This window comes from Dendrobates tinctorius, unplaced genomic scaffold, assembly GCF_039654945.1.
Source record: "Dendrobates tinctorius isolate UK_male_01 unplaced genomic scaffold, ASM3965494v1 ptg000060l, whole genome shotgun sequence".
NCBI classification, from domain to species: Eukaryota; Metazoa; Chordata; class Amphibia; order Anura; family Dendrobatidae; genus Dendrobates; species Dendrobates tinctorius.
The window spans coordinates 70,905,210-70,931,986 of NW_027361728.1; positions in this window are offsets into that span (position 1 = coordinate 70,905,210).

A 26,777-nucleotide genomic window follows, 5' to 3' on the forward strand; every position below is an offset into this window, starting at 1 on the left:
AATATTCAGTGTTGGTAGAAGGAGACACTCAAAAAATTACTTAAAGGGATCGAGATCAGTAGGCTGACCACCTAACCATCCCAAAAAATGGCACCCGCCATATATGTCTATTTGTAAATATATCAGGAGAGGATCAAACCAGTTTCCATAGAGTAAATGTCCCCAGGGGCCTAGTAGAAAATAAATTTTCAGTACTGCTAAAAAACGATGAACCTATCAAAATTGGATGGAAGAAGCTAATAGTAGCAATTAGTGAATTAATAAAATTTTATTAATGAAAAACCTACGTGTATACTACCTTGGCACTAGGATCAGCTCAAAGACTGTCACCTGCCTGTCAGCAGAGGTTGGAACCTTATTTAAGTGAACTGGCACCCCTGCTCAACCTGGGCTATCCCTGTTTGCCCCTAGAATGCCTTATCACTATCAGAAGGCAGTGACACATTAATGATGCAAAAGCACCAATCAAGTTAACCTGCAATGGCGCATATCCTATAATAGTGCATAAGGTGAACAACTGGAAAGGTTGTACTTATCAATTTGATGATCGATTGATAAGCACATGATAGCTATTTGATAACTTGTTTTTTGTGTGGCAAGCTGCAATATTTTATTGATACCGTATTTAGGTAGTTGTGACATTTTGATAGTTTTTTATTGCATTTTTGGTGAAGTTAGCGTAATTAAAAAATGCAAGTGTGGCATTTCATTTTTTTTCTCCCAGGCACTTTTGTTTTAATTAATTACATTTATATTTTGACAGATCATACTTAAAGATATAGCAATAACAAATATATTCAGTGCAGTATTTTTTTATTTTTTATTTTTAATGAGGGGTGTGATTTTTAATTTTTTTCTCTATTCAAAAACTTTTTTTTTACTTTACTTGTTATTTCTCTTACAGGACTTGAACCTGCAATTGTCTAACAACTTTCACTATATATTTCATTAGCAGTAAGGGCAGGTACCAGCCAGTTTTCACAGGATCATTGTCATGCCAGGCACGAGAGCCTAAAAGCAAGCCTTTTGCTGCTTTAGCAATAGCATATTGGGGGGGACTATAAGAACATTGAATAGTGTGACCCAGATTATGCTATAAATGCAGATTTAAAAAGTGATGGTGATAGCGGCAGTAGAAGAAGCTTAGCTTCATTTCCTGCTGTTAGAAGTAGATGCTGGCTATGTAACAAAAGCCATTATCTCCTGAGGCCACATCATTCACCAGGACTTGACATAAAATGTATAATGTCTGGAAGAGGCAGAATACTCTCTGAAAAAGCTTGCCACTGATTTCAGCTGTAAAATGCTACTATAACACACATGGTGCTGCTTTGCCACATGTTTTTTTCAGCATTAAAAAAGGACATCATTCCAAATATTAAAAATTCAAATCAATCAAATCAATCAAATCAAATTTATTATCGCCAAGTACATATTACATATATACAAGGAATTCTTTGTGGCAAAGAGGCAACATAATATATAACAACAGATACAACAAGTAACATCTAACAAGACAGATACAGTATATAGTCTACACATGACGATTTAATTGTTGAACAGAGAGTGGATAGAAGCTGTTCATATGGCGGTTGGTGCTGCATTTGGGGACTCTGAAGCGACGTCCTGAAGGGAGTAGTTGGAATGAGGAGTGTCCCGGGTGAGAGGGATCGGATGAAATTTTCAATGCGTGGGATCGAATACTCTTATCATAAAGATCCTGGATTTTAGGCAGGGGGGAACCTATAATTCTCTCTGCTGTTCTGAAAGTCCTTTGTAAGCGGAGTTTGTCATGCGCAGTGGCTCCCCCATACCAGACTATCAGAGAGGAACAAATCACAGATCTGATGACAGCATTAAAGAATAAGATCAGCAGATTCTTAGACAAACCATATCTTTTCAGCTGACGCAGGAAGAACATCCTCTGTTGTGCTTTTCTTATAACAGCATCCACGTTTTTCCCCCATTTAAGATCATGAGAGATGATAACACCAAGGAATTTGGTCTCTGTGACCCTAAGAACCACTTCGTCATGGATGTAGATTGGAAGTATCTCATGTTGATCTTTCCTAAAATCCACAACCATCTCAGCAGTTTTTTTAGTGTTGAGTACAAGATTATTGGCTTTACACCAGTCACATATTCTTTCCACCTCACTCCGATACAAGTCTTCAGCATTTCCCCTGATGAGACCAATCAGTGTCATATCATCGGCAAATTTCAAGATTTTTACTGAGTCTGCTGAAGAGATGCAATCATTCGTATAGAGAGAAAACAGTAACGGGGACAAAACACACCCCTGAGGTGCCCCGATGTTTGTGACCAAGGTGTCCGAAGTGAATGGTCCAACTTTTACACTCTGTATCCTGGCTGTCAGGAAGTTATAAATCCACAAGCATAAGTTAAGAGGGACTCCAAGAGCTACCATTTTCTTATGAAGTAAATTCGGATCAATGGTATTGAACGCTGAGCTAAAGTCCATGAAAAGAATCCGGACATATGAGTGCAGTTCATCTGTATGATCCAAAATGTACTTCAGTGCCAGATTGACAGTGTCGTTTGCCGAACGATTCTCCTTATAGGCAAACTGAAGCGGGTCCCATAGCTTCTGCGTGAATTTTATCAGGTGGGACATCATAATTCTTTCGAAGACTTTCATAGCTACAGATGTGAGTGCTACTGGTCATTCAACATGTCAGGCAGCCAACAAGATGGTGTGCACTCAAGCATACCCCCTGTGCTTCCAGGCACACTCCAGCTCCTCGGCGGGTTGCATCTCGCCGCTCTCTGGTTGTGATGGGTGGCAGGTCACCTTCATTGGGTCCTGCCTTGCTTACAGTTAGGTCCATATATTTTTGAACAGAGACAACATTTTTCTAATTTTGGTTCTAGACATTACCACAATGAATTTTATACAAAACAATTCAGATGCAGTTGAAGTTCAGACTTTCAGCTTTCATTTGAGGGTATCCACATTAAAATTGGATGAAGGGTTTAGGAGTTTCAGCTCCTTAACCTGTGCTATCCTGTTTTTAAAGGGACCAAAAGTAATTGGACAGATTAAATAATTGTAAATAAAATGTTCATTTCTAGTACTTGGTTGAAAACCATTTGTTGGCAATGACTGCCTGCAGTCTTAAACTCATGGACATCACCAGACACTGTGTTTCCTCCTTTTTGATGCTCTGCCAGGCCTTCACTGCGGTGGTTTTCAATTGCTGTTTGTTTGTGCACCTTTCTGTCTGAAGCTTAGTCTTTAACAAGTGAAATGCATGCTCAATTGGGTTGAGATCAGGTGACTGACTTGGCCATTCAAGAATATTCCACTTCTTTGCTTTAATAAACTCCTGGGCTGCTTTGGCTTTATGTTTTGGGCCATTGTCCATCTGTAGTATGAAATGACGACCAATCAGTTTGGCTGCATTTGGCTGGATCTGAGAACACAGTATGGCTCTGAATACCTCAGAATTCATTTGGCTGCTTCTGTCCTGTGTCACATCATCAATAAACACTAGTGACCCAGAGCCACTGGCAGCCATGCATGCCCAAGCCATCACACTGCCTCCGCCGTGTTTTACAGATGATGTGGTATGTTTTGGATCATGAGCTGTACCACGCCTTCGCCATACTTTTCTCTTTCCATCATTCTGGTAGAGGTTGATCTTGGTTTCATCTGTCCAAAGAATGTTCTTCCAGAACTGTGCTGTCTTTTTTAGATGTTTTTTAGCAAAGTCTAGTCTAGCCTTTTTATTCTTGATGCTTATGAGTGGCTTGCACTGTGCAGTGAACCCTCTATATTTACTTTCATGCAGTCTTCTCTTTATGGTAGATTTGGATATTGATACGCCTACCTCCTGAAAAGTGTTTTTCACTTGGTTGGCTGTTGTGAAGAGGTTTCTCTTCACCATGGAGACTATTCTGCGATCATCCACCACTGTTGTCTTCCGTGGGCTCCCAGGTCTTTTTGCATTGATGAGTTCACCAGTGCTTTCTTTCTTTCTTTCTCAGAATGTACCAAACTGTAGATTTTGCCACTCCTAATGTTGTAGCAATTTCTCGGATGGGTTTTTTCTGTTTTTGCAACTTAAGGATGGCTTGTTTCACCTGCATGGAGAGCTCCTTTGACCGCTTGTTTCCTTCACAGCAAAACCTTCCAAATGCAAGCAGCACACCTCAAATCAACTCCAGCCTTTCATCTGCTTAATTTAGAATGACATAATGAAGGGATTGCCCACACCTGTCCATGAAATAGCCTTGGAACGAATTGTCCAATTACTTTTGGTCCCTTTAAAAACAGGGTGGCATATGTTAAGGAGCTGAAACTCCTAAACCATTCATCCAATTTTAATGTGGATACCCTCAAATGAAAGCTGAAAGTCTGAACTTCAACTGCATCTGAATTGTTTTGTTTAAAATTCATTGTGGTAATGTCTAGAACCAAAATTAGAAAAATGTTGTCTCTGTCCAAATATATATGGACCTAACTGTATGTACTCAATTCCATGTGACCTGACAGAGCGTGGTGTGGTTTGGAGGCGGGATGACATAGCTCACAGCGCTGATGTTATTCAGCAGTCCCGGGATACATCTCCAGTTACCAGTAGACATGGGATGCTATGTCTCCTGGTTCAAGTATGTGGTGGGAGGTTCCTTTCTCTCCAACGTCCTTACCCCTTACTCTGTCTCTCTGGATAGAGTGTAGAGATTAGGTGTTACCTCAGCAGTGTCAGGTATCCATGAGAAGGATAGTAATAATCTTTAATTTTATATAGCGCTAACATATTCCGCAGCGCTTTACAGTTTGCACACATTATCATCACTGTCCCTGATGGAGCTCACAATCTTTGGAATATATAAACCCATCATATCTTCTTATTTACCCCAGATTATTCAGTTGCACTTCAGTGGTAAATTTGGTAGTTTGGTGCGTGCATCTTTTCTTTGTCTCTGGCTCTAGTGTATGGTGCCCTCTGATTCCAACATTCCTGTTTTTATGCTCCTTGACCTTCCAAGATGGTTTATTCAATTTGACTTACCAGTTTAGCTTACTGGTGTGTTTGACCCAACTGTGACCAGTGTTCCGAGCCAACAGCCACCCAGCTATTGGCACCTGGGAAGAGCTTGTAAAAGATCCCTTCTTTTAGTGGGAGCAGGTGAAGAGTATCCCAGGTGAAGAGTATCCCGACCTTCAAGGGTGTGGCTATCCTCTGTTTAAGGCTCCAGGTCAAAAATGCAGAAGTGATGCACGAGTTTCTATTATACTAATACTCTGATTGTCCTTCACCTGGTTTTGGCTTACAAATAATGATATAAAATACCGACCAAATACTGAACATTAGTGATGAGAGAGTATACTCGTTGCTCTGGTTTTCCCGAACATTCTCGTGTGTCCTCTGAGTATTTTGTCATGCTTGGAGATTTAGTTTATGTCGACACAGCTGCATGATTTGTGGCTGCTGGACAGACTGAATACATGTGAGGAATGCCTGTTTGTTAGGGAATCCCCACATGTATTCAGGCTTTCTAGCAGCCGTAAATCATGCAGCTACTTTGACAAAAACTAAATCTCCGAGCACGCCAAAATCCTCGGAGGACACCCGAGCAACGAATATACTCGCTCATCACTACTGAACATGTATCTCACACTAGGTATGTTCTGATGCTGATGAGTATGTGTATGTTCTGATGCTGATGAGTTTGCTGATGAGTATGAGTATGTATATTTTCATCTGATTAGATTATAATTCAATCTATGATAAATTTAAAAAATGGTGAATTCTTACATCCCATTCTCACGTATATGTGAAATCCTTTTTTCTATGGAATTGTGAAATGGAAAATGGACAGATCTCAGATGTCATCTATGTGTCATCAGTGTACTGACTGTTTTTTCACAGATGAGTTGCTAGATGAAGCTTGTAAAAAGGAGAAAACAACACACTGCTGGTAAAAAACAGACACAAACACAAAAACAGATGAAAATTGCATCCTGAATACTGCTGAAAATCATTCTGTTTTTTTTGTCAAAGAGAAAAAGAAAATTAACATATGAATTATACATAATGTGAAGCACTTACATATTTTGTCTCACTAACATATAGCACTGGCAAAAATTAAGAGACCACTGCACAGTTTTATAAAAATGAGCTTCTCTACATGTGTGGCGCCCCTGAGAGTTCAGTCACCACAGAGGTACTGCACCTCCTCCTGAGGTGTGGTGCCCCACCATCCAGGTAAGGTGGAGACACCTGACCACACTCCAACACCTGCATCCCACACAACATAGTAGTGTAGCAAAGCACCCTTTGGTGGCTCCCTGCTTGGAACACGAAGCGTGCTGGGAGGTGGGTGGAGTTTAGTCTGCACTAAAAGAGCGGGAAGAGTGTAGGATTTTGTTAGTTGGTCACAGGAGTCTGACGAGGTCAGTCTGTGAAAGGAGATCCCCTGAGTGGGATGGATGAAGGAAGTGCTGCAGCCGACCTCAGTGACCTGGGTCCGATGGCACAGGAAAGGAACGATTCATAGAAAGCCTGACTCTCCATAAGAAGGAAAAGGATTAGTATGGAACATGAGGAGAAGAGGAGAACTAAGGACTAGGGTTAGAGGAGAACCCTTCCCATGTTCTAAGCGCAAGGCCGGGGTCCGGTCCCCGAGGTTGTATGGATACTAATGGTCCTGCAGCAGACACCGGAGGAATAGAAGTTGTCACCACTTTATTCCCACACAAGACTTGGGGGGCACAACAGCAACGTGAGAGAGCCGGGACTAGGTAGTAAGGAGTCTCTGAAGCAGGCTACAGCTGTCTGCCGTACAAGTAGAATTCATAGGAACATCTGACAGGAGGAACTCCAGTGTAACTCAGTACTGTGAGTACTTCACTAAAGGCGCTAAGAGGGAGACGTTCAGAAAAGGCACATATGTTGGTGGAGTGTTGGAAAGGAGTACTTCATCTTGCCTGGAAGTTGGCTGAGCTCCTGACCCGGAGGACACGGCACGGATGCGGGCTCTTGTGCCACAACAGACTGTGAGTAAAGCTTTGGAACTACATGCCCTGGTGTCCTCCACTTATTCCTGCGTCAACCTGCCCGGCACTGCTACATCCCCTGCGCCCGACACTACACCATCTAAGTGTCACTTCACCTACTCTGCCCAGGGACTACAGCCCTGCCTGTGGAGGGCTATAACATCATTGCTGCACCCCACCATCTGTCCCAGAGGATCTGTCTGCAGAGTCGGCTTAACATCTTCATTGCCGAACACCACAGGTGGCGTCACGACTCATTCATTCATAAACTCTAATCACACTGAACATTCCCCTTTTACAATGGGCACCCAGGGCCAAGGGTCGGGTCCCAGCTGCCGTGACATCTCCTATTGAAGCTCATCGGGCCCGGTACCGAGTACCCCCACAGCCCTGGGAGGGCGACCCACATGTATGACCGCCATTCCATTCAGTGTCAGTCGACTTCCAACCAGAGTACACCTCATTCCACTTAATATGCTTCTGATTAGGTGATCACCTGAACCAAATCTTAGTTAATGAAGGAAAGTATAAAAAACCCAGCTGAGGTGTTCACAATCCTCTTGCTATAGGACAAACTGGATGGCAAAACAAGTGCTAGGAATATCCCAAAAGTAGTAGGAATGAAAAAATAACTTAACCATACCAAAGGGATTGAAAAGAAAAGTCTTGAGTGAGGAAAGGAAGGGCTCGTTTCTGGCTTTACTAGCAGAGGGATACAGTGAGTGTCATGTTGCCTCCATCCTTAAAATTTCTAAGATGGCAGTCCATTACAACAAGGTCAAGCAGCAGAAAATGGGAACAACAAAGCTACAGAGGGCGAAAATGACTCTCCAATGACTGGGATGACAGTCATCTTATTTGAATGTCACTCAGCAACCACAGAATGACATCAAGTGACCTACAAAAGGAATGGCAAATGGCATCTAGGGTGAAGTGCAAGGTATGAACAGTTAGTAACAGGCTCCTATAGGCAGGGCTCAAGTCATGTAAAGGTAGAAAAAAAAGTATTTCATCAATGAGAAGCAAAGGAGAGCCAGGCTGAAGTTTGCCAAGGAGCATAAGGATTGGACCACTGGAGTAAGGTAATCTTCTCTGATGAGTCTAATTTTCAGCTTTGCCCAACACCTGGTCATCTAATGGTTCGATGGAGACCTGGAGACTAAGAGGCATACAAGCCACAGTGTCTTGCACCCACTGTGAAATTTGGTGGAGGATCGGTGATGATCTGGGGATACTTCAGCAAGGCTGGAATTGGGCAGGTTAATCTTTGCAAAGTACGTATGAATCAAGCCGCATACAAGGTTATCTTGGAAAAACAGTTGATTCCTTCTGTTCAGGCAATGTTCCCCAACTCTGAGGACTGTTTTTTCCAGCATGGCAATGCGACATGCCACACAGCTAGGTCAATCAATCTGTAGATGAAGGACTACCACATCAAATCCCTGTCATGGCCAGCCCAATCTCCAGATCTGAACCCCATTGAAAACCTCTGGAATGTAATCATGTTGTCAAGAGAAAGATGGATAGTCACAAGTCATCAAACAAAGAAGAACTGCTTACATTTTTGTACCAGGAGTGGCATAAGGTCACCCAAAAGCAGTGTGAAAGACTGTTGGAAAGCATGCCAAGATACATGAAAGCTGTGATTGAAAATCATGGTTATTCCACAATATATTGATTTCTGAACTCTTCCTGAGTTAAAACATTAGTATTGTTGTTTTAAAATGATTATGAACTTATTTGAGGTCTGCAAGCACTGCATTCATTTTGTTATTTTGACCATTTCTCATTTTCTGAAAATAAATACAAAATTTAGTGCTTGGAAATTCAATTACATGTTGTCAGTAGTTTATAGAATAAAAGCGCAATTTACATTTTACTCAAAAATATACCTATAAAGGGAAAAATTAGACAAACTGAAAATTTTCAGTGGTCTCTTAATTCTTGCCAGTGCTATACGTAAATCCAATATGATCGTCATCAAACCACTATTATATTTCAATTACTCTAGATTCTTAAGGGGGTAACTATTATTTTCGCAGGTTGCTCCAGACCCCACAGCATAATAATAAAAGTAGGTTGAGTAAATAAAAATAATATATTCTTACCCAAGTTGAGGCCTAATCATTGATGCAGGAATACGTCATGACATTATGAGACACAGATGTTGAGACAGGTGTATGCTATGTGTAGCTTGAAATGATCATCTGCTATGAATATCTGCCACAGGGCGGTGCTCATGGCTGATCAGCAATGACTACCACAGGGATCTCCTGGTTGTCATGTCAACCCATCAACACCAAGCTATCATGCGACAAGTGCACCAAAAAGCGGAGCTAATGAGACACTTACAGCGTGATAATGTTAAATGACACTGGCAGAAATTGACAACAGCATTTAACATGATAACACCCACGGGTGGATTGTGATTCCACCCACAGCTGTAGGAGGCACCTTCCACCTACCATGTGCCAGAAAACATGCTGGCTCAGCGCCAGAGCCCGTATCAAAGAGGTGGAAGCGACCTATGACGCATATATGTCATAGGTCATGAAAGGGATAAATTGATCCATTTGGAACTCATTCAATTATCTCTACTATCTAATGCTATATTATGTTAATATTTTCCATAACATTGCACCATTGAGAGCCCAATATTGTAGTACACATAGTGCCTACAACTTCATTCTATAGAGATACAAGAACTGTGGAACTGTTTTTAGCTCTGTAAATGATCCATGCACACACCTAAAGTGTTGCATCTTACATCAAAGCACACAAATTAATGAATGCATACAGTGCATAAATTGACCAATTCATGAATACCCAGCAGCCATGATAAAGTGATTCCCGTTACTGGGAACCTATCTAATGTGAATCCTCTCTTAGGCTGAAGATTATGCTCTCTGACTAAGCACTCCATCCATCAGCCTCTGGTGATTTTAATCATAGCAGGATACTATGAACCCACATAAATGCAGGATTTAGACTAGGAGAGGATTCAAATTAGAGAGTTTCCCAGCAACGAGAATTGCCTTATCACGACTGCTGGGTGTGCATGAATTGACCAATTTACACTCTAGGTATTCTCAATTTTTCCCATTTTCTAGAGCAGTAATGAAATTCATATTTCATATATTTAATGTTTTCAGGCTATAGCACTACAGAGTACAACTTTATTTGTTGGTAACTGGTCAATGCAGACATCCGTAGAAACGAAGTCTCAAATACCACAAAATTACAACTTACTTATGAATTCAGAAATGTATGTGCCTGACCAGATCTTAAACTTGGTAGGTGGTAGGAATAATCTTAAGTAAAACTTATCTGTGAAAGAAGAGTGGACAAAGGGCCACTTCACCCTTAATGCGCACCCTTATCCACCCATATTTTCCAGAGAGGTTTTCACGAGAGCCAAGTAAGATCCTACCTCTTTTTTATAGTTAGCATTCAATTCATCCAATGAGGTCAACTTTTCACTATTGGATGGCTAACGAACATTTGATCGACAAAACTCTCACATATTGTAGATCTATTGCATAACAGTAGTGGAATTTATGCATTATTGTAATTAGTTGCAGTGTGCCGAATTATTTTTCTAGTATATTTATCTATATTCTGGCCATTGCATACAGGCTTCTGCACTTTAATTTGATATATAGCTCTGTCCATAGATTTTTTTGCTAAGTTTGATGTTTATCAGAAGTCTCTCTTAAGCACATTCTCTTATCTTGACATCTGTCCATAATCCAAAAACAGTTGATTGTTTCAACTGTTCAGTTTTAATAACATCATTTAACTATAGCAAAAAAAATAAATAAATAAATTACAGGAATGAGAAACTATTTTCAATTTCCAAATGTTGGAGGCTGTGGTAATATCAGGCTTCATTATACTATATGTGTTCATATTTTGGAACGTGAACTTTTCAGATTTGTAAATGAGAATGGTTTTAACCCCTCATTGGTCATGAAACCTATCAATGCCAGGCTTTTGTGGCCAATATTGCATCTGCTTGTGGTAAACTGCCAAGTGCTATTCAATGTGTTCAGTTTAAACAGACAAGAACTCCACTCATGTACTCTCTCCCTGCCAAAAAATAAAAATGTGAATTAAATGGTTCGGAAGCTGTGATGTGTAATTCAAATCCTATAATGTAATAGCAACTCAATGTGTTTAATTGTGCAATTTAGAGCAATGATTTTATGCAACAATCGAGCCTTTTTTCTTTCCATACGGTGCCCCCCAGTAGCACTTGTTGCACCATGTGCCATTTCCTGCTGTTATTTTTTTGTCCTAAATACCGCTATTATGTCCAAGGAGTGTAAATAAAAACTGGTCGATTTGGAATAATACAGCATTTGTTTTTATTCTTATATTCACTCTAACTTCTCCGAGCAGCAAGAATGTTATGGGGCACTTGGGCAGAGCAGCTTATTACTTGTTGTTCTCTAGAAATGGAACAACATGGCTTATATATTTTTATTTTTATATATAAAGCTTTTATTTTGCTGAACTAGCTCACAGTGAGTAACCGGTAAGCATAGCTTTGTCAATGATAGCTTGCCGGTGCCTGGGTCGATAATCATAGGAGAGAAATATCAACTTGCACACTATCTGGACACACTTGAGTATTTAGCTGATATTATTGCAATTTCTAAGCATCTAAAGGAAAAAAAACCTAAAAGTTATAGACAGTTACTACCACCATCACCATGGCAACCTCAATTTCCAAAAATTCAGCGGTGAAAGGGCAGGAATCTTTTAAACATCAATCATCAGCCCTTTTTCAAAAATCTCCAGAAACAAATGTTTGATACAAGCAAATAAATTACAACTTTTACATCATCCTGCCATTGTATTCTTATTGATGCAATTTAAACAAACCATTTTAATGCACGTGGACGCACTAATGCTGAACCTTATTAGTTGCTTTTGGTAGCATCTCCTCTTTTTCTCTGCTAGTTTTTCTAAATGTTTTTTAGTGTAACTATGGTAATAAAGAACTGGCAGGACACAAAGGTAAAGCTCCTTTCTCAGTTCTCTTGGCTTGCTTTTCTTTTTGAAGCCAATATATTCTCTATATGCTCTATTGTTAGTGTAAAAAAAAATATATATATATATTAGGCTTTACTACGTTATCTTATGATAATGACGTTTTTCTGTTTTTTTTCTGACCTGAAGAAATAAAATAGTTGTGGCTTTCTTATTTTTTAGATATTAAATTCCATAAATAATATTTGCATTATATTTTTATATAGGTTCAAAACTATTTTCTTTCTATTACTTCAGTTATCTTATTTTGCGATTTCAGCACACTGAAATAATAAGGTTTGGCCGATTCAAGTTACGGCCATTGCCTTTCAGGGCTTATCTGCAACATTCTATAATGCTGTAGATAAGCCCCTGATCCAACCTGCAAGAGAAGAAAAATAACTTTTATTATACTCACCCGGGGATGGACCGGTCCAACAGGTGTCGCAAGTCTTGGTCTGGCACCTCACATCATTTTGCGATGCCATCCTCCTGCTTGCTTCATGGCTCCCTGGCATCACGCTCCTGTGCAGGCGTACTTATCTGCCCTGTTGAGGGCAGAGCAAAGTACAGCAGCGCGCAGCGCTGCGCTTCTCTGACCTTTCCCGGCACCTACACACTGCAGTACTTTCCTCTGCCCTCAACAGGGCAGATAAGTATGCCTGCGCAGGAGTGTGATGCTGGGAGCCATGAAGCAAGCAGGCGGGCGCATTCACAAGAAGATGGGAGGCGCCGGACCAAGACCTGCAACATCCATTGGACTGGACCACCCCTGGGTGAGTATAATAAAAGTTATTTTTCTTCTCTTGCAGGTCAGATCAGGGGCTTGTCTACAGCATTATAGAATGCTGTAGAAAAGCCTTGAAATGCGGTGGCCGTAACACGTATCGGCCCAACCTGATGATCAGTTCGCTCTAACAATATCGTTGATTTTTTGATTGATAAAGTTTCTTAAAAAAATATTGAGCAGTACATCTGGAAACCACACTCTGCCCTAAAATCTATGCCTGGGAGAGCCCTTGTACATGTGGAATACCTACCTTTTGTCCTGTTGCTATGCACAGTCTTCCCACAATGTATAACAAAGTTTGGCTGATCCCCACCCAACTGTTTCTATTTCACCTAATGGCAGTGTTTTAACCAAGATATGAAAATGATTATCATTATCACCTGTTTCATATAATTGGTTAACTAACTATTACCTTACAAAGTGAGGGTGATGAACTTGAATTTCAAAATATTTGCTCATTTCTTTAAATTAGCAAAAAAAAAAATTGGATTCCTAAGGAAAATATGGTTTTTATTCATATGGTTATTTTCAACAATGGAAGTACATTTTTAAAATATGATCTAATGTTTCTCCTTAACTCCTTAACGACCGGCGATATGCCTTTTAAAGGCGGCAGTTAAGGGTGCTTAAACCACAGTACCGTTAATTAACTGCTCTGTGGAAAAAATGTAGAGCGCCCCCAGTCAGATTTTCTCCAGGGTGTCGGCTGCCGAGGGTCCCCAGAGAACCAACCCCGGTTTTGTGATTGCCGGTATTAACTGTATATCGGCGACCGCAAAAAAAAAAGTCTGATGTGCCATTTAATTTCTCGCTCCTCTAATGTGATGTGAAAAAAATGGTGGGTGCATGCGCAGTGCGCCCGTCGAGATCTGCCGGCCGGCACCCGGCAACAATAGGAAGATTTTTACTATTGGTTCATTTTGGTCACTGTAATAGACCATATCGCAATGATAAAATAAAAAAATAGTAAATAAACCCCCCTTTTATCACACACATAGTAAGGGAAAAATAATGAAAAAAAGAATATATTTATTTTGATTTTTCCCTTAAGGTTAGGGTTAGGGTCGGAATTAGGGTGCTGTGAGCTCATTTTCGGGTTTGCCTCTGGCTTCTGGTGAGGGTTATGGAGCTGGCTGTGCTGACAGAGTAGTAGTGAGTTCTCTATCTGGACTCCCTCTGCTGGTGAAGGGAGGTAATGAAGCTGATCTAAATGGCAGAGACTGGCCACCTGAGGAAGAGGACTGCGATTGGACATCAGGAGTTTCTGATTGGATTTAAGGCAGTCAACTCCCTAGCTTCTTGCTGGTGATTTTTCCTGACTGTGGCTCCTGGTTTCCAGTTTGGTTCCTGCCTTTCTAAAGCTAAGTTTTCTCTGCTTTTGTTCATATGAGTTTTTGTCTGGTTTACTTAGTTTTTTGTTCAGCCAGCCCTGGCTGGGACTGGGCTGAATCCCCATTTTGTCTCTGATCAGTTGATCTCTTTGCTCTGTCTTCAGAATATACCTGAGTGCTGATATAGTGATTTGAACTCTAGCGACATCAGGGCCTTTTTCTATCAGATGTGTTGGACATTCTTTTTGGCAGGGTTTTTTGCATGATTGCAGACAGCAGCTTTTCTTTCCTGCCCTTTCTAGTTAGCGAGGGCCCCATCGTTTGCTCAGCCTATCTTTCTACCTGTGTCTGTGTTTTCATCTTGTTTCACCAACAATACATGTTGGGGGCTGTCTATTGCTTTGGGGTCTGCTCTGGGGCAGTTTAGGTTTTCCCTTTCTTTCTTTAGGCTTATTTAGTTCTCCGGCCATGACGAGGCGTCTAGGACCACCGTAGGCACGCTCCATGGCTACTGCTAGTTGTTGTGGATAAGATCAGGGGTCGGCAATTTGCTAGTTACCAACCTCTCCGGTTTTCTGGGCTTAGCTTGCTTTTTGTTTTTCCTCCTCGGTGACTCATTCATAACATAGGATTAGTGTTGGAATTAGGGTTAGGGTTGGGATTAGGGTTAGTGTTGTGATTAGGATTAGGGTTGGGATTATGGGTGTGTTGGGGTTAGGTTTGTGGTTAGGGTTATGGCTAGGGTTGGAATTAGAGTTAGGGTTGGGATTAGGGTCATGGTTAGCGTTGGGATTAGGGTTAAGGGTGCTTCCAGCCAATTTTGCATTCAAAAAGTCAAATTGTGCTCCCTCTCTTCCGAGCCCTGAAGTGTGCTCAAACAGTGGTTTACCCCAACATATGGAGCATCAGTGTTCTCAGGACAAATTGCACAACATCTTTGGGGTCTAAATTCTCCTGTTACCCTTGGGAAAATAAAAAATTGGAGGCTAAATAATCATTTTTGTGGAAAAAAAGATTTTTTATTTTCACGGCTCTGCGTTATAAACTTCTGTGATGCACTTGGGGGTTCTAAGTTCTCACAAAACATCTCGATAAGCTCCTTGGGGGGTCTAGATTCCAAAATTGGGTCACATGTGGGGGGTCTCTACTGTTTAGGCACATCAAGGGCTCTGGAAATGCAACATGACATCCACAGACCATTCCATCAAAGTCTGCATTCCAAAATATCACTACTTCCCTTTCATCCCCGAGGTGTGCCCAAACAGTAGCTCACCCCCCATATATGGGGTATCAGCATACTCAGAATAAATTGCACAACAACTTTTGTGGTCCAATTTCTCCTGTTGCCCTTGTGAAAATAAAAAATAGCAGGCTAAAAATCATTTGAGGAAAAAAATGATTTTTTATTTTCATGGCTCTGCATTATAAACTTCTGTGAAGCACTTGTGGGTTCAAAGTGCTCACCACACATCTAGATAATTTCCTTAATGGGTCTAGCTACCAAAATGGTGTCAATTGTTTGGGGTTTTCCACTGTTTAGGCACATCAGGGGCTCTCCAAACGCGACATGGCCTCCGATCTCAGTTCCAGCCAATTCTGCATTGAAAAAGTCAAACGGTGCTTCTTCCGTTCCAAGCCCTGCCATGCGCCCAAACAGTGGTTTACCCCACATATGGGGTTTCGGCGCATTCTGGAGAAATTGTGCAACAAAATTTTTGGTTCATTTTTTTTTTTACACTTGTGAAAATAATAAAAATTGGTTCTGAAGTAAAATGTTTGTAAAAAAAAAGTTAAATGTTAATTTTTTCCTTCCACATTGCTTCAGTTCCTGTGAAGCACATATAGGGTTAATAAACTTCTTGAATATGGTTTTGAGCATCTTGAGGGGTGCAGTTTTTAGAATGGTTTCACTTTAGGGCATTTTCTGTCTTATAGACCCCTCAAAGTGACTTCAAATGTGAGGTGGTCCTTAAAAAAATGGTTTTGTAAATCTTGTTGTAAAAATGAGAAATCGCTGGTAAACTTTTAACCCTAGTATGCGTGACATCAGAAATCTTCATATTAACGTATTGGGGGCCTTATAGGCCCCCATGCAAATCATATGGAGAAACACACTTATATAACTTTTACAAGTTTATTTTAAAACTGCTAAATAAAATATGATTAGTAAGCAAAATTTTAATTATAATTTTTCACCGAAAACACCCCCAAATTTTTTTTTAAAAATTTCACACAAACATATGAAAAAACGCACAAAAATGCATAGAAATCTACACCAAACTAGCTGCAGCTACATTTCTATTATGTTTCTTTTCTATTATATTAGTCTTCCAAACAATTTTGACAAGTTATTTTTTCAGAAGAATGTTCTTTACAGACCTTTTTCTTACAAATTGAGCAAAATCTCTCAGCTTTCCTTTCTAAGTTTCTTGGACACATGAAACAGCGCTTTCTTTTTCTTTCTCCTGACCCTGGAATCATCTGAAACTGTACGCCACACTGTTTCATTGCTTCTTTAGTTTGCTTTAGCAAGTCTTTCACGTCACTTCGCTGTATCATGTGAGGCATTACAAGTTCATGACAAAGGTCCTTCAAAAATAGGCGTCTCCTGTCCTTCCTCCGTGCATGGAATTCTGGATGAGTTTCTGTATAAATGATGAATGAATTTAGGGCTGCTACATCAAGCATATTTGAAAAAAGTACTACAGGCCATCGTTTTTTGCCTCTTGCATGAATATTCTCCCACCATCTCATCCATTTTGTCTACACCTCCTTTTGTTTTATTGTAATGCAGGATGATTTCTGGGTTTAATTTTCTGTCATTGCTGTCCATACTGAAATTGTGATGCATGGTACTGAGTAAAATCACTGATTTCTCCTTCTTCGCTTTGTAAGATACCAAAGTCGCTTTGTTATTGAATCCAAAGTAACTCTCATAAAGTGCTTGCTGACGATTGTGTTTCAGTGCTTCTGGAATTTCTCGTCAGTTTGGCTTGATAGCACCAACAAGTGTATTAGCTTTTTGAAGCAGAAAATTGCCTAGTTCAACATTGGTGAAATAATTGTCCATGGTAATGTTTCTACCTGAATTGAATAATGGAACAGCAAGAGTTTTGACAATTTCAGACCCCAGATCCTTCTGTACTGGTGCACCAACCTCTTTGCCACAGTAGATTACACCATTTATGCCATAATAATTTGCAGAATCACACATCCAGAAGATTTTGATTCCATATTTGGCTGGCTTGCTGGGCATGTATTGTATGAATTCAATCAAAAAAGAAAGGGAAGTTTATACCATTAATAGAAAAGACATTTTATTAAAACATATATTTTATTTCATACATCAAAAAAGTAGTACTCATAATAATAATAACCAGAATAGAGATATATAGATGCAAAACGGTAGCTACCAACAGCAGGAACACTCAAAGGCAGAACTATGGGATAGACAAATAGTAATTGAGTACATCAGATATATTATTCTTATCCAAAAAAAGGGTTACAAAATACTCATTATCTCATCTAAAGCAACTGTGCACATGAACAGGGTAAATAATCATCCCAAAGAAGGTAAAATGTCAGTAGAATACCAAACATGGGCTATCTAAAAAAGCTGCTATACAAAATGTATATACCCTCCTATTAGATGTCCAAAAATACACAAAAAACTCATGGCTAAAGAATATTTCCAATTACTGTGGAAACTTATGAAGTGCAAAGTGCATAAAATTTTTTTGCTCCTGATATGAACAATTAGACCTCCATACAGATAATTAAGGTGATCTAAGGTATTCTAATCAGCTGCTATGTTCGCTTTGACTTATGTTTTCTCCTTGTGACTAGAGTTGAGCGACTTTTGGTTTTTTAGGGTCGCGTTTCGTTTCGTGAAACCAGACTTTTCCAAAAGTCGGGTCGAGCAAGATCGTCCGATTATAGGGAAAAGTCGGGGTCGTCCCGAAACACGAAACCCAATGTAAGTCAATGGGGAATAAAAGTCGGCAGTGAGAGGAGGACAGGAAACACACCAACAGTGCCCATTTGAATGCCAAAAGCATCAATTCTTCTTACTTAAGCTTGTCAACCTTAATTAACTTCATAATATAAGTTACGCACTGAAAAATGGGTGTTATTTGGCTAAAGTTGTGGGGGGGGAGGGCTGGCTGCAGGTTTTCATGTGCCCTGGGCGAAAGAGCGCCCCTTTAACACATACCACAACTCATCATGCTCCGATACGGCAGATAAATAGCGGTATAGTACAATGAAAAATACCTCACTTTTTACATCTCATGACGAGGCCCATCTATTTCTCCATACAGAATCATTGGTCCAATATAATGTTTGAAACAGTATATGATGAGCTCCACATAATGCTACAGTATATGTTGGTCCCCATGGATGAAGCTTCACTGTCTTATGGGCCCAAATAATGCTCCAAACATAATGGGCCCCATTTCTAATGCTCTAGTGTATAATGGGCCCTGTAAATGCTGCTCCAGTGTCTGATGTCCACCTTTGGAATGTTCCAGTGTATGGTGGGCCCCATCTATCATTCTCCAGAGTATAGTGCTCCCCAAAAATTGCTGTCCCAACATTGAAAACAATCAAATAAGTCTCCTCGCTAGGGAATCCCTGTACTTGTCTGGACAGGTGCTGTAGCTTGCTTAACAGCTCGCCAGCCGTTCTCACGCCCAGTATGGATTGCACGTGATTGCACAAAGGTTAGAAAGGGTACCGTATCCCTGGATAACATGTATGGATAGCGTACACATTCAAAATATATGTCTATACAGCATGAGGCAGGCTCAGACGGTGTTAGGCCCAGTATGGATTGCACGTCATTGCACAAAGGTTAGAAAGGGTACCGTATCCCCGGATAACATGTATGGATAGCGTACACATTCAAAATATATGTCTATACAGCATGAGGCAGGCTCAGACGGTGTTAGGCCCAGTATGGATTGCACGTCATTGCACAAAGGTTAGAAAGGGTACCATATCCCTGGATAACATGTATGGATAGCGTACACATTCAAAATATATGTCTATACAGCATGAGGCAGGCTCAGACGGTGTTAGGCCCAGTATGGATTGCACGTCATTGCACAAAGGTTAGAAAGGGTACCGTATCCCCGGATAACATGTATGGATAGCGTACACATTCAAAATATATGTCTATACAGCATGAGGCAGGCTCAGACGGTGTTAGACCCAGTATGGATTGCACGTCATTGCACAAAGGTTAGAAAGGGTACCGTATCCCCGGATAACATGTATGGATAGCGTACACATTCAAAATATATGTCTATACAGCATGAGGCAGGCTCAGACGGTGTTAGGCCCAGTATGGATTGCACGTGATTGCACAAAGGTTAGAAAGGGTACCGTATCCCTGGATAACATGTATGGATAGCGTACACATTCAAAATATATGTCTATACAGCATGAGGCAGGCTCAGACGGTGTTAGGCCCAGTATGGATTGCACGTCATTGCACAAAAGTTAGAAAGGGTACCGTATCCCCGGATAACATGTATGGATAGCGTACACATTCAAAATATATGTCTATACAGCATGAGGCAGGCTCAGACGGTGTTAGGCCCAGTATGGATTGCACGTCATTGCACAAAGGTTAGAAAGGGTACCGTATCCCCGGATAACATGTATGGATAGCGTACACATTCAAAATATATGTCTATACAGCATGAGGCAGGCTCAGACGGTGTTAGGCCCAGTATGGATTGCACGTCATTGCACAAAGGTTAGAAAGGGTACCGTATCCCCGGATAACATGTATGGATAGCGTACACATTCAAAATATATGTCTATACAGCATGAGGCAGGCTCAGACGGTGTTAGGCCCAGTATGGATTGCACGTCATTGCACAAAGGTTAGAAAGGGTACCGTATCCCCGGATAACATGTATGGATAGCGTACACATTCAAAATATATGTCTATACAGCATGAGGCAGGCTCAGACGGTGTTAGGCCCAGTATGGATTGCACGTCATTGCACAAAGGTTAGAAAGGGTACCGTATCCCCGGATAACATGTATGGATAGCGTACACATTCAAAATATATGTCTATACAGCATGAGGCAGGCTCAGACGGTGTTAGGCCCAGTATGGATTGCACGTGATTGCACAAAGGTTAGAAAGGGTACCGTATCCCTGGATAACATGTATGGATAGCGTACACATTCAAAATATATGTCTATACAGCATGAGGCAGGCTCAGACGGTGTTAGGCCCAGTATGGATTGCACGTCATTGCACAAAGGTTAGAAAGGGTACCGTATCCCCGGATAACATGTATGGATAGCGTACACATTCAAAATATATGTCTATACAGCATGAGGCAGGCTCAGACGGTGTTAGGCCCAGTATGGATTGCACGTCATTGCACAAAGGTTAGAAAGGGTACCGTATCCCCGGATAACATGTATGGATAGCGTACACATTCAAAATATATGTCTATACAGCATGAGGCAGGCTCAGTCGGTGTTAGGCCCAGTATGGATTGCACGCCATTGCACAAAGGTTAGAAAGGGTACCGTATCCCCGGATAACATGTATGGATAGCGTCCACATTCAAAATATATGTTTCAGGAGGCAGGCTCAGATGGTGTCAGGCACAGTATGGATTTGACGGCCCAGATTACACAGCGGAGGAGCAGGGAGAGGTAAATATTGCAAATGCTGGGGCCCTGCCCAAGCAAGGGGGGCCCACTCTTGGGCGTCGGTACTGGCACTGGGCCCCTCATAGTACAGCGGTGTGTCTGACGGCGGGTGTGCACCACCACCGTCAGAGACACTTGATTGCACTATGAGGGACCCTGTGCCAGTGCCCGCGCCCAAGAGTCGGCCTACCCACCTGTCCAGGGCAACGGCACTCGCACGGTGTCGTGCGCTAGGTGGTTACCCCGGCCATGGGGGGGGAGGCAGCACAGTTAGGGAGTTTTAGAAAGTGGCATATGTTGATGTTGGACATTCAGCTGATGCAAAAGGCGAAATAGGTGAAGTACCAGGAAGAGGTGGACCAAAGCAAGCCATTTTTCTGTCACCCTATGTGTCATCAGGGGAAGGTGGGACAAAATCCTTGGAAACCCATGCGTGGTTCATTTTAATGAAGGTTAGATCATCCACATTTTGGGTTGACAGACGGGTCCTTTTTTCTGTCAGGATTGATCCAGCTGCACTGAAGACTCTTTCCGATAGCACACTTGCAGCTGGGCAAGCGAGCTCCTGTAAGGCATATTGGGCCAATTCAGGCCAGGTGTCCAGTTTAGCGGCCCAATAGTCAAAGGGGAATGACCTGTGTGGGAGAACATCGATATGGGAGGAAAAGTAGTTTGTAACCATAGTTGACAACTGCTGTCTCCTGTCACTTTCCATCGATGCAGTATTACCAGTTGTGTGAGCGGTATTTGAAAAATCAGTCCACAACATTGTCATGAAACCCCTGTCTCCAACGCCACTTCTGCTGTGTGCACCACGAACACCTCTGCCAAGCTGCCCCCGGCCCGTACGGCTCGTGTGAGAACCATCACCGCTGCTGTGTGCTGGGAATGCCTCAAGCAACCGATTTAACAGAGTTGCTTGTTTATTAGCCAATATTAGGTCAAGGTTCTCCTGTGGCATGATGTTTTGTAATTTGCCTTTAAAGCGTGGATCCAGGATGCTGGCCAACCAGTAGTCGTCATCGTTCATCATTTTGGCAATGCGGGGGTCCCTTTTTAGGATCCGCAAGGCATAATCTGACATGTGGGCCAATGTTCCCGGTGTCAATGATGCACTGCGAGTGCTGGGTGGAGGAGCACTTTCTGGCAAATCCACATCCCTCCAGTCACGCACAAACCCTGTACCAGACCTTGCCACGCCAACATTTTCACTTGCCCCACGAGATGCATCCTCCTCCCCTAAGTAATCATCCCCATCATCCTCCTCCTCCTCCTCCTCTTCTTCCTCCACCTCGTCCAGGAGAGGTCCCTGAGCAGACAATGGCTGAATGTCATCAAGGATTCCCTCCTCCTCTTCCTCCTCATCAACATTGGCTGCAGACGCCTGCTCCTTAAGGTGCGTCAAAGTTTGCATGAGCAGACGCATAAGTGGGATGCTCATGCTTAGGATGGCGTCGTCTGCGCTTACCAGCCGTGTGCATTCCTCAAAACACTGAAGGACTTTACAAAGGTCTTTCAGCTTCGACCACTGCACGCCTGTCAACTCCATGTCTGCTCTCAAAGTGCCTGGCCGTGTATCCTCCCACAAATGCATTATGGCCTGCCTCTGCTCGCACAGCCGCTCCACCATGTGCAGGGTGGAGTTCCACCTTGTTGCAATGTCGATAATGAGGCGGTGGTTGGGAAGGTGGAGCAATCGCTGCAGCTTCTGCATACAAACGGAGTGTACAGGCGACCGGCGGATGTGCGCGCACAGTCTTCGCACCTTCTGGAGCAGGGCTGTTAACTCCGGATAATTTTTGAGGAAGCACTGCACCACCAGGTTCAAGGTGTGAGCCAAGCAAGGTATGTGGCTGAGTTTTGAAAGGGCTATGGCTGCCACAAAATTACGGCCGTTATCACTAACTACCTTGCCTGCCTCAAGATGTACACTGCCCAGCCATGACTCAGTTTGTCGCTTCAAGTACTCGGCCAGCACCTCGGCGGTGTGTCTGTCGCCCAAACACATCATCTGCAACACAGCCTGCTGACGCTTTCCACTAGCTGCTCGATAGGGGGACACATCGTGTGCAACAGTGGCAGCTGCAGATGGAGTGCTCGTACGACTGCGCTCTGTGGACGAGCTTTCGCTTCTGGAGGAGGAGGAGGAGGAGGAGGAGGAGGGTCGAACGCCTACAGCTAACTGTTTCCTATACCGTGGGCTAGGCAGCACTGTCCCACCACTGCTGTCCCCTGTGGACCCTGCATCCACCACATTAACCCAGTGCGCAGTGATGGACACGTAACGGCCCTGGCCATGCCGACTGGACCATGCATCAGTTGTGAGGTGCACCTTTCCGCTCACTGACTGCTTGAGTGCATGGACAATGCGGTCTTTCACATGATGGTGGAGGGCTGGGATGGCTTTGCGAGAGAAGAAGTGGCGACTGGGTAGGTCATAGCGTGGTACTGCATAGGCCATGAGTTCGCGGAAAGCTGTGCTTTCCACCAACCGAAAGGGCATCATCTCAAACGAGATTAGTTTGGCAATGTGGGCGTTCAAACCCAGTGTACGCGGATGAGAGACTGAGTACTTTCTTGACCTACTCATAGTGTCTGGGAGGGTGAGCTGGACTTGAGAGCTGCATATGGTGGAAGTAGCGGTGGACAGGGCGGACTGAGAGAGGATTGATGATGGTGATGGAGTTGGTGTTCTTTCTGATGGCCTAGAATCAGTCTTTCGTTGATATAACAGTGGGATTCCCTGACTGCTGTGGCCTTGCAACGACACCTCAACATTTGCTGCTGTGCTAACCGGTGGGCTTACAGTGGGGGAAACAATGTAGCGTTGCTGACTACCTTCGTTGTGATCAGTTGCACATGTGGCACTTGAGGTTTGGTGTTGTGTCCAAGCTTGCTAGTGCATGCTGGTTAAATGTCTAAGCATGCAACTGGTATTCAAATTTTTCAGATTTTTCCCTCGGCTAAAGGTCTTTGCGCACTTCTTACAGATAACCTTGGCCTGATCATGAGGATTTTGTTCAAAAAAGTGCCACACTGCACTCTTCCTACTTTGGCAGGCATTTTGCGGCCTAGCACGCTGTGATCTTTTGACCCTCTGGACAAGCTGTCCAGCAACTCTTTTGATGTTTGGAACCTGTCTTTGGAGTGCTCCGGGCCTGCCAGATAACAGCTGTTGCGATGTCGATGTCTGCTGTGGATGCTCCTCATCTGAGCTATTGGAAGCAGCACCCTCTTCCCCCAATGGATGCCAATCTGGGTCAACAACTGGGTCATCCATCACCTCCTCTTCTATGTCATGTGCACCTTTCTCTGTGTCACCGTGTATGGTGGTATAGTGTGCGGGAAGGGGCACCTGAGTCTCATCAGGGTCAAAATCTGGCTCTGTACACTGCGAGGACAATGTAGTGCTCTGAGTGAATGTACCAGCAGAATCATCCATCAGCGGCTGTGCATCAGTGCACTCCATGTCAGATTCATCTTGGCCTGGGTAATTCACCATTTGACTTGATAATCCAGGCATGGTATGTGAAAACAGCTCCATGGAGTAATCAGTAGTATGGCCTGCGTCATCCTTCAATCTTGGTAGGGGTGAAGGACACAAGGAAAGGTGTGGTTCATGAACATGAGCCTCCAATGACGACTCAGTGCTTTTACTTTTTACAACTGAAGAAGAGGAGGCGATAGAGCTGGAGGCTGAGTCAGCAATGTAAGACAAAACTTTTTCCTGATGCTCTGCCTTTAAAAGCGGTTTGCCAACTCCTAGAAAACTAAGCGTTCGAGGCCTTATGTAGCCAGACGATGACGCAGGGTCAGCACCTCCTGCATTCAGTCCTATTTTGCTCTTGCCACTACCATCAGATCCACCACCAACACCATCATTACCAGCTGCCAACCCCCGCCCAATTCCACGGCCTCTTCCACCAGCCTTCTTCATTTTTGGTAGAAATGTAGACAAAATCCAACAAACTATATAGTAATGTAAAACAAGGTACAAGGTGTCTATAGGACAGGGGAGATTTAGAATTTCTGCACACACTTGTGGACTGTGGACACTTTTGGATTGTGTGAGGCCCACTGATATCTGAGCGCTATGTGACACGCTCGATGGCACAGCTGCCTGTGACCAAAGTGACGAGAGGATAATGGAGATTTTGAATCTCTGCGTACACTTTTGGACACTTGTGGATTGTGTGAGGCCCACTGATATCTGAGCGCTATGTGACACGCTCGATGGCACAGCTGCCTGTGACCAAAGTGACGAGAGGATAATGGAGATTTTGAATCTCTGCGCACACTTTTGGACACTGGACACTTGTAGATTGTGTGAGGCCCACTGATATCTGAGCGCTATGTGACACGCTCGATGGCACAGCTGCCTGTGACCAAAGTGACGAGAGGATAATGGAGATTTTGAATCTCTGCGTACACTTTTGGACACTGGACACTTGTAGATTGTGTGAGGCCCACTGATATCTGAGCGCTATGTGACACGCTCGATGGCACAGCTGCCTGTGACCAAAGTGACGAGAGGATAATGGAGATTTTGAATCTCTGTGTACACTTTTGGACACTGGACACTTGTGGATTGTGTGAGGCCTACTGATATCTGAGCGCTATGTGACACGCTCGATGGCACAGCTGCCTGTGACCAAAGTGACGAGAGGATAATGGAGATTTTGAATCTCTGCGTACACTTTTGGACACTGGACACTTGTGGATTGTGTGAGGCCCACTGATATCTGAGCGCTATGTGACACGCTCGATGGCACAGCTGCCTGTGACCAAAGTGACGAGAGGATAATGGAGATTTTGAATCTCTGCGTACACTTTTGGACACTGGACACTTGTAGATTGTGTGAGGCCCACTGATATCTGAGCGCTATGTGACACGCTCGATGGCACAGCTGCCTGTGACCAAAGTGACGAGAGGATAATGGAGATTTTGAATCTCTGCGTACACTTTTGGACACTGGACACTTGTGGATTGTGTGAGGCCCACTGATATCTGAGCGCTATGTGACATGCTCGATGGCACAGCTGCCTGTGACCAAAGTGACGAGAGGATAATGGAGATTTTGAATCTCTGCGTACACTTTTGGACACTGGACACTTGTAGATTGTGTGAGGCCCACTGATATCTGAGCGCTATGTGACACGCTCGATGACACAGCTGCCTGTGACCAAAGTGACGAGAGGATAATGGAGATTTTGAATCTCTGCGTACACTTTTAGACACTGGACACTTGTAGATTGTGTGAGGCCCATGGATATCTGAGCGCTATGTGACACGCTCGATGGCACAGCTGCCTGTGACCAAAGTGACGAGAGGATAATGGAGATTTTGAATCTCTGCGTACACTTTTGGACACTGGACACTTGTGGATTGTGTGAGGCCCACTGATATCTGAGCGCTATGTGACACGCTCGATGGCACAGCTGCCTGTGACCAAAGTGACGAGAGGATAATGGAGATTTTGAATCTCTGCGTACACTTTTGGACACTGGACACTTGTGGATTGTGTGAGGCCCACTGATATCTGAGCACTATGTGACACGCTCGATGGCACAGCTGCCTGTGACCAAAGTGACGAGAGGATAATGGAGATTTTGAATCTCTGCGTACACTTTTGGACACTGGACACTTGTAGATTGTGTGAGGCCCACTGATATCTGAGCGCTATGTGACACGCTCGATGGCACAGCTGCCTGTGACCAAAGTGACGAGAGGATAATGGAGATTTTGAATCTCTGCGTACACTTTTGGACACTGGACACTTGTGGATTGTGTGAGGCCCACTGATATCTGAGCGCTATGTGACACGCTCGATGGCACAGCTGCCTGTGACCAAAGTGACGAGAGGATAATGGAGATTTTGAATCTCTGCGTACACTTTTGGACACTGGACACTTGTGG